Here is an 8,999-nt window from a genome sequence, read left to right on the forward strand (position 1 = left end):
ATAACTGAGAGGACTTCAGAAATCTGGTCTTAATTACCCCCTCGCAGCGACGTGGCTACACAGCACATCATGGTGTGTTTCCTTTACTCTCAGAAGATGGGGCCACCAGTGGGCCAGGCCCTCCAGTTGCTTCTTCCCCTAAGGACTCAGACGGATCTGTCCTAATCGAACCACACACTCCCTCCTGACCTCCCTTGGGGCCAATGGCCTGCTCTGGGAACAGGGCTGGCTGAGGTTAGGGACCTGGTTGCAGCTTTGCAACCAAGGTTTTAGCCGTACAAAAGGAACAATTGCAGGGATGCGTGCTGTGCTGGGCATGTACTGGCAGTCAATTCTGAAGTCAGAGGACCCAGCCCACACCCTGCCCATCCCTTCCTGGGAGAGGACTTGGGGTGCGGAGGGGGAGCTGGTAGAGGGTTTGCACTGGTTAAAGAATTTAATTTTTTCAAGAGGCCGGGTGAGAAGTTAGTGTCCCTGGGTTGAAAGTGAACAATCGGGCCGACAGCTGGAGAATGCACAGTGAAATGAATCCTCAACTCCAACTCTTCACAGAGGTCTGCCACAGAGAAGAGCTCTGACGGAGGAGTGACTGTGAGGACACAGTGGAGGCTGACTCCCGCCTGTGCATCACTGCAGCCACGGTAAGACGTCTCTGACCTTCTCTTCCCCATGGGTTAGGAACCTCTCCCCAGAGCTCCCATAACACCCTCCTTTCCCAGGCTGCAAAGATATCCACATCCTCACTCCCAAGACCTGTGAATACATTAGGTTACATGAGTTACCCTGCAATGGAAAATGAAGGTTGCAGATGGAATCAAGGTTGCCAAGCTGTTGACCTTAAAATAGGGAGAATAGCCTAGATTATACAAGTAGCCCAGTGGGATCACTTTAAGGGCCCTTCAAGGTAGAAGAAGAATCCAGAAGGGAGAACCAGAGAGATGGAAGCTTGAGAAGGATGAAGACCAACGTTGCTGGCTTTGGAGGTGGAAGAAGGAAACTATAAGCCAAGATATGCAAGTGGCCTCCTGATACTGGAAAAGACAAGGAAACAAATTCTTCCCAGTGCTGCCAGCAGTAACATACTTTGCTAACACCTTGATTTCAGTCAGTGAGATCCATTCTACACTTCTGACCTCCAGAACTGTAAGACAGTAAATTTGTATGATGTAAACCACGAAAGTTTGGGGTAATTTGTTACAGCAGCAATAAGAAACTAATACACTATCATTATGCTTACCCTAATATAATGCAATTTTTATTTATATGTCTATCACCCCCATCAATAATAATAATAATAGTTAACATTTGTTGAATGTACCCTTACTGTGAGCACTTACTATTTGGTAAGGCCAGCACCAAGCATTTCATTCACATTAAGATACTAAAAAAAAAACAGGTAATTTCAATTGAACACACGATGAAGGTAAAGACAGGGGTCTAAGAGTAGGGAAGGGAGTTAAATGCATCTTTGAGGAGATAAAGACACAGGTGCTTTTTAAAGATGAGTAGCAATTAGTCTAGGAGAAAGGAAGAGCATCCCCAGCAGGGGGAAGAACGTCAGCAGACACTCAAGCACTCTGGCAGCTCCACAGCAGGCTGGTAATAATGTTTCTAGCCTGTAAGTCTCCTCAGAGATCCAGGCCTCCTGCCTGCCTGAAATCTCCACAGGATGCCTCCTAGACATCTCAAATTTAGGATGGCTGATATAGAACTTGATTTTCTCCATGAGCATACTCCTCCTAGACTTTCTGTCTCCCATACCACCACCATACACCCAGCTGTTCAAGCCAGAACTCCAGGAGTCACCCTTGAGTCCTTCCCCTTGCCTCATTCCAATGTAATCTATCACCAGATCTCATCAATGCTATCTCCAAGATCTAAGTAGCCTCTGCCCACTTCTTTCTACCTCCATTGCTGCTGTCCAGTTCTAAGCCACCATCCTCTTTCCTCCTAAGTGGTCTTCCTGCTTCTACACCTAGCTCCCTATGATCCATCCACTCTTCACAAAAGCAGTCAAAGCTATCTCAAAAATGTCAATTAGGCCGGCCGTGGTCACTTACCTGAGGTCAGGAGTTCAAAACCATCCTGATCCACATGGCGAAACTCCATCTCTACTAAAAATACAAACATTAGCCAGATGTGGTGGTGCATGCCTATCATCCTAGCTACTCAGGAGGCTGAGGCAGGAGAATCACTTGAACCCAGTAAAGCAGAGGTTGCAGTGAGCTGAGATCGTGCCACTGCACTCCAGACTGGGCAACACAGCTAGACTCTGTCTCCCAAAAAAAAAAAAAGGCAATCAGATCTCACTGCTGAGCTTAAACTCACCAAAGCTTCTCTTTGTACTGGGTGGAGGGACTCTCCCCAGCATGGCTTAGAATCAATCGGATGTGTGATCTCGCCCCTGCCTCCCTCTCAAACTTCACCTTGTGCCCATTCCCCCCATCTCCCCCTTACACTCCAGCCCTGCCTTCCCTCACTCCTTGGAATACACCAAGCTCTTTTGTGCATAGTCAACTTTGCACATTCCCATCCCTCTGCCTGGAATGCCCTCCCCCACAATCTCTCTGCCTGGCCAGTTCCTTCTCCATTTTCCAATCTCAGAAAGGCTTTCCCTTGCACAACTCGGACCAACTTTGTGCCACCAGCCCCTACTTTGGTTCCAGGTTTGTTTCCTTGATAACAAGGAATCATTCATTTGCTAGAGGTTGTTTATTCTACTTCTTGCTTGTTGCCCATCTCCTCCAGCGGAATGCAAGCTCCAGAAGGGCAGTGACAGGTCTTTTTCGTCCACCACTATATGATCAGGACTCTACACAGGGCTTAGCATGGCACAGGTACTCAATACGTGGTTGTTCAATTGATGAATTAAAAGAGAAAGTGTGAGGCTGACATTGAAAGATAAGGCTAGAAACAGAAGGCCTTGAGAACAGGGTCCTATTCATCTTTGCACGAATGGCATCTCCCACAGGGAAGCCACTTAGCAAATGTTTCACTGGATGCATGAAATAAAAATTCAATTCCAGATAAATCTGAGATGTGCTGTCTTTTCTGGGCAAGGCTCCCCAGGAAGTTTCCGCTTCTCCTTAGGCTTCTTAGGAGGTACACGTCTAGGGCATACAGCAAGTGCTTAATAAATAGGGTGACTGCTACTATTGCTCATATGGGGATCACTCATGCAGCCTCCTAGAAAAGACCTTCCGGAGTCCATGCCAGATGCAGCAGTGGCTGGATGAAGAAATGGGAGGAGAAAATGAGAACGGAGCAGCAGGATCCAAATACGACTGAGACCTAGGTGGGGAAAGGGCAGGAACAACACTGTCCTGGCTAACTGGGGTTCCCTTCTTTCCTCTAGACTTCAGCCACCTAGGTGCAGCGTGGAGATGCCAGCTGGGACGTGAGTCCTCACAACGGAGGGCTCAATCTGAATGCACACATTCATCTTTGGGCCTGCCAGGCTTGCACTGATTTTGAAAATCTGGCTCGCTGTGGCTGGTGAGGACTGGGGAGGTGTAGAGAATTTCAATTTCCCTCACCAAATGGCAAGCTTGCAAAAAGTCCTTTCTCTCCAACATTATCACATACTAAAAATGAAAAACCAGCCATTCAGAGCTCTCATGAGAAAAATAGATGGGCTGCTTAGCTCACAAGGAACAGGAGGGCTGAAAATCAAGTCTAGAGAACATCATAGGGTACATTATGTGCTAAGATACTGCCCTTTTTTGGACCTGGGAGTTTCTATTTTTCACAAAAGAATGGGATAGGGAAAGTAATTCCCCATATAATAAGCCACTCATTTTATACTTCAAATCCATTTGGTAGCTGAATCTCCAAATCCATTTAGTGGCTCAACAGTAGGGGTTAGGTGATTTTTTTTTTTTAGCTCCCTATCTCAAAATATGCAGTTTGAGGCAAGTGCATATCTCAAAAAAATAGCAGCATTACCAGGATAGAAGAGAAGGCACTAAAGTGGTGAAGGTTATGACGCTAAGAAGACATGTTTCCAAATCTGTTTCATGGCTAACAGATCAAAATCTAACACAGAAGGGGCATGGGACTGAGCCTGAAGAAGTGGAAACTACTCCTGGCCACGTGACCTTGGGTAAGTCAGGTCACCTTTCTGGGCCTTCTCAGGAAAGGGGCTGAAATCAGTTGTTCTCCAAGATCTTTTTCTTTCGAAACCTCTGACTGGTTGTTTCCAGAAGACCCGCATTTTCTTAAAGCTGTCTGGTGGCGCTACAATTGCAAAACAGAAAGGCTTTGGGGTGAAGGTTGCAATAGGGATAACCCTGGACTAAAAACCGAACAGCTTTTACAATCCCAAAACATTACTCAGCAATCCAGGGCCTGATGTCATCCCAGAATCAATCACGCCAAGATAATCTAACAGAGTAGACAGGGGAACATGCGAGAGAAAGTTCTTTTTCTTGCCTGATGAGTACAGGTAAAGTTAAGGTCAAGTTAAGGATGATGGTCTGCAGTTGACCATCTGTCTCCCTGAGCTACTGGAAAACCACATTACTAAAGGAAACTGCTTTACAAGTGCCCAAGATGAACTCTTGGGATGTATCAAACCGCAGAAACCCGGACGCGGGCAAGTTTCTTTTTTCTTTGAAACTTCATGTCGCTCTCAGAAAATGCAGCAGGTCCCAAAATGGTACAAGCGGAAAACACAAGCCACTTCAGGTCCACCCGGGAGCAAACACCGAGCTCCAAGTAGGACTCCCCCCACCTTTCCTTTCGCTTCGTTTCTCTTCTTTTGCCTTAGGCAAGTGGCCTGGGGCCTGCCAAGCAGCGCCGGGTTCCGGCAGGGGCCGGCGACCGCGGGGAACTTTCCTCTGCCGCGCCAGAGACAATGCCGGGAGGGCGCCCCATTCGCGGGGTTCGGGCCGCCAAGCGCGTCGTCCCGGGCCCTCCCCGAGAGCCGGACGCGAAGCCCCCCCAAGGCGGGCCCCATCCCCGGCCCCACTGCAGGGGCCCCCTCTCCAGAGCTGGAGGCGCGGAGACACCCCCCACCGGGCGGCCTCGTCCGGCCCCGCAGAGCCCGGCCGCGCGTCCCGCACACGCCCCAGCCCAGGGCCGGCGCCCTCGCCGCGGAGAAGGACACCCCGCTGCGAGAGGAGCCGAGAGCCCGCCCGGCGCCCCGTCCCTGCACCCCTCTTCGCGCGAGGTACTGGGCAGGGGGCGCCCGCGACTGTGGGCTACTCCGCCCGGCCCCATCGAGCCCGTCCGAGCGCCCCGCAACTCACCGGGACCTGGCGGGCCGCTGGGCATTATTCCATCGCGGGCTCGGCCGGGCGCTCGCGGCTCTCGGGTGGGAAAGCGAACTGCGACCGGGAAGCGCCGGCGGGGCGGGAGGCGCGGGCCCGGGGCTGCCCAGCGCAGAGTGCTCGCCCGCGGCGGCGGCCAGGCCAGGCGAGGCGCGGGAGCCGAGCGCGGCGCAGGAAGGGGCGGGCGACCATGTGCCGAGGGGGAGGAGGCGGCGGCGACGCGAGCGGCTCGCACAATCCCGCTCGGCGGCGGAGGGCGCGGGTTTCAGGAAATCCAAACACTTCGACAGGAAATCGGAATCCTGACTAAGCATTCCCAGCCCCGAGCGGCTCCGCGCCGGGGGCTCCCGCCTCGCTTAACCCTTGGCCCGCCGGCAGCCACGCGGGGGGCGCGGGCGGGGCCCCAGACCTCGGCCCGGGTCGGGCGTCCTTCGCTTTCCGCCCCATGCCCTGGCCTGCCGGCCTCCTCCCTGCCAGAGGTGGAAGGGGTGGGATTTATCCACAGAAAACCCTGGACGCGGAAGGTGCCTTTCTAAGGCCGGGACAGCGGCAAAGGACGTGCGTGTCTTCCATCTGCAGAGGATGGACCTGCACTGTCCTGGCCGTTACCCCTATTTTCGGTAAAGGAGTGACTTCACCAGGCTGCCCCCTTTCACCGCTTCCTCTCTGCTCTTATAATTTCCTCCTTTTGCCCAGTGCCAGGGGAACAGGACCTTCCCAGTCAGGATACTATAGGAACAGTATGGAGAGTAATCGTGTGGGCTGCAGGCTCTGTGTCCCGTTGGAATATGGCCTTTTTTTCTACTCATGTTACCTTGAGTAACCCTTTTTTTCTACTCATGTTACCTTGAGTAACCCAACTTTCCTGAGCCTCAGTTTGCTTAAATATGAAATGGACATTAATTCCACCCTCATAGGTTTGATCTGGAAACCGATGTTTAGACAGGGACTGGCACATTGGAAACACCCAAATAAATGATAGCCATGCTTGTCCTTATTATTGCCATTAGAAGACATCAGAGAAAGGAGGATTTTAATTTGTGGGATGTATATTGTGCATATCTATGTCTACTTTGAAAGTCAGAGACAGTAGTCTTTCTTTAGAACTTCATTTCCCTCCTAATCGTTGGGCGATTGTTTTTCTTCGCAGCATTTCAGAAACTGCTCTCTGCAGAGGAAATGGTTCGTGGCTGTGGCAGACCCCCTTCTGTTGAAATCTGAAACGGAAAACCTCACGAAATTTGGGATTTTGCTCTTAATCTGAGAGTCCAGGTATGGTGGGGAGGTTGTTAAACAGTCTGGGGTGGCTTTACAAAGTTTGGGAAAACCAAAATCAATCTCTGACTGGGCAGAGAGGCCGGACAGCCAAAGAGTGATTCATTGTGGTTTCCCACGGAAATGCCACATTTCGGGGGTGTCTACCTGGAGGATGCAGCTTGGTGGTTTTGCTGTGTTTCAGATTCCTTTGAAACCCAATCAGACTTTGAAGAGGGAACATGCTCGTGAGCAAAAACAGAAGCCTGAAATGAACCTGCTGGGAACTGAAAGTTGGGTACCAGCTCGTTTACTCCAAGTAAGGAACAGATACCAGTTTTAGACCCAGCATTGTTCCTTTTCTGCAATTCTCTCTCCGTGGCCAGAAGCAGTAGGACAAGCTCTGAGGTGGACACCAGGAGTCCCAAGGTCCTGCTCCAGGCCCTTTGCAGCTGCCGTCCGCTCTGCCTGGTAGAACCCTTGTATGACTGTTCTTGGCACACAGCTCACAGCCCAGAAGTCAGCTCCACAGAGAGGCTTTCCCCAACCATGTGATCTACTTGTCTCTGGCACCTACACCCCACCTCCACCTCTCCCAAATATAGCGCATCCTGTTTGATTGCTTCATAGCCCTTGTCACTGTTTAATGTAGCCTACGTGATTGGTTGCTTATTTTTTATCTGCCCCCCACTCTCCCCACTGCATGGGTAAACTGCATTACAGCAGTACCTTGGCCTGTTTCCTTAGAACAGTGCTGGCCCATTTGAGACCATCAATAAATACATGTTGAATAAATGAAAGAAGCAAACAAACTAGAGTTGTAGATGGGACCCCCGCCTGAGGTAGGGTGGTTCACTCCATCCTGCAGCTCCTTGTAGCTTCCTCTTTGGTGGAGAGATTCAAAAGGGAATGCCCAGTGCAGTGGAAGCAGCACCAGATGGCTCTATTAGTGCTTCTGGAAAGTTAAAACTATAAGTAGGCCAGGCGTGGTGGCTCACTACTGTAATTGCAGCACTTTGGGAGGCCGAGGCGGGTGGATCATGTAAGGTCAGGAGTTTGAGACCAGTCTGGCCAATATGGTGAAACCGCCTCTCTACTAAAAATACAGACAATTTGCCGGGTGTGGTGGTGGGCGCCTGTAATCCCAGTTTCTCGGGAGGCTGAGGCAGGAGAATCGCTTGAACCCTGGAGGTGGAGGTTGCAGTGAGCCGAGATCACGCCATTGTATTCCAGGCAGGATGACAGAGTGAGACTCCGTCTCAAAAAAAAAAAAAAAACCAAACAAAAAACTGTAAGTAATTAAGACTGTCAGATGAGATAACTATAGTCTCATTGGTACAGTCCCAGTTAATTACTCCCTTCTTTGTGCTTCCTTGGCATTTCTGTTTAAAGAATATATTTATCACGTTGTATACTCACTAGATGACTGCTCTCCTAAATCAGATGGGGGAAAGGGAGTCCACACTTGTTGACCACTTGCTCTGAGTGGGTCTCTGAGCAAGGTGAACTTGAATTCATTTTAAGGCATCGGTTAAGTGCCTATAATGTGCTAAAAAAAAATCTGGGCCCTACATCTGCAATGATGAAAAAGAACTACTCCTGCTAAGAAAGACAAGAAAGCTCTATCTAGTAAGCAGAGAGATAAGTACTCTTACAAAGTCATGTCCAGGGTGTCCAGGGATATTCAGAGCATTGAAGGTGGAGTAGGGTGGAGATAAGTTGGAAAATGCTTCCAAGAAGTGGGTACTCTTGAACTAACTTTCTAGGAAGAGACAGGACCTATGTAGCTAGATAAGGGGGCACAGACCTGCCAAGCAGAGTAACAAGCGCAAGTGTTAGTGATGCTCGGCTGCATGTCCCCTGGGCCCACCTCTGAGCTCACCGGCAGCTGCAATGAGCTGCCCTCTGTACAGAGGAACTGTCTATCCAAAGCAGGCACCCCTCCTCTCTGCCAGGAGGCTTTCTCTAGGGCTGTGGGATCTTGCCTAGCCTGAAAGTTTTCAACAGCCCTGGGGCAGTCCTTAACCAAACAGTGGATGAATGTGTCAGCCTCCCCTTCCCTAAGGAAGAACAATTCTCAAATGCTTTCAAGGCAGCTCCTCAGAGGAACCCCCAGTAGGAATGAATCCAGTAGCCCCCAGAAGTCTCTCCCTCATTAAGTCATTCTTTGATTTGCCTCTTGTCCCTTCCTTGCCTTACTTTCTCACTTCCTTATTTGTTCTTGGGATCCCAAATAAAGTAACTGCACCTATCTCCTTGTCTCGAGGTATACTTCTGGGGAAACCCAATCCAGAGCAGCGTTCGTGCATATATTCACAGATACTGGCTGGGCACCCCCAGGTGCCTGAGCAAAGACTGAGTGTGAACACATGATATATGTGGGTAACTCCACGAGGTTCAACATGATCTGAGAACATGATGCATGTTCAGACATGGAAAACAATGAGACTAAAAAGCCTTACACCATCTTACAGT

General features: G+C 50.2%; 1 protein-coding gene across 3 annotated transcripts in view; it reads right to left on the reverse strand.

Annotated features, from left to right (window-relative positions):
* Positions 1 to 5,464, reverse strand: part of ASAP1 (ArfGAP with SH3 domain, ankyrin repeat and PH domain 1) — a 395,104-nt gene extending 389,640 nt beyond the window's left edge. For 2 of the 3 annotated variants that reach the window (XM_008001545.3, XM_008001541.3), the window contains exon 1: positions 5,250 to 5,464. The gene's annotated coding sequence lies outside the window, so the exon portion shown is untranslated. The remainder of the gene's footprint in view (positions 1 to 5,249) is intronic. The other variant, XM_073018360.1, reaches the window with a different exon arrangement.
* Between the last annotated feature and the right edge of the window lie 3,535 nt (positions 5,465 to 8,999).

The sequence above is a fragment of the Chlorocebus sabaeus genome, chromosome 8 (genome assembly GCF_047675955.1).
Source record: "Chlorocebus sabaeus isolate Y175 chromosome 8, mChlSab1.0.hap1, whole genome shotgun sequence".
NCBI lineage: Eukaryota > Metazoa > Chordata > Mammalia > Primates > Cercopithecidae > Chlorocebus > Chlorocebus sabaeus.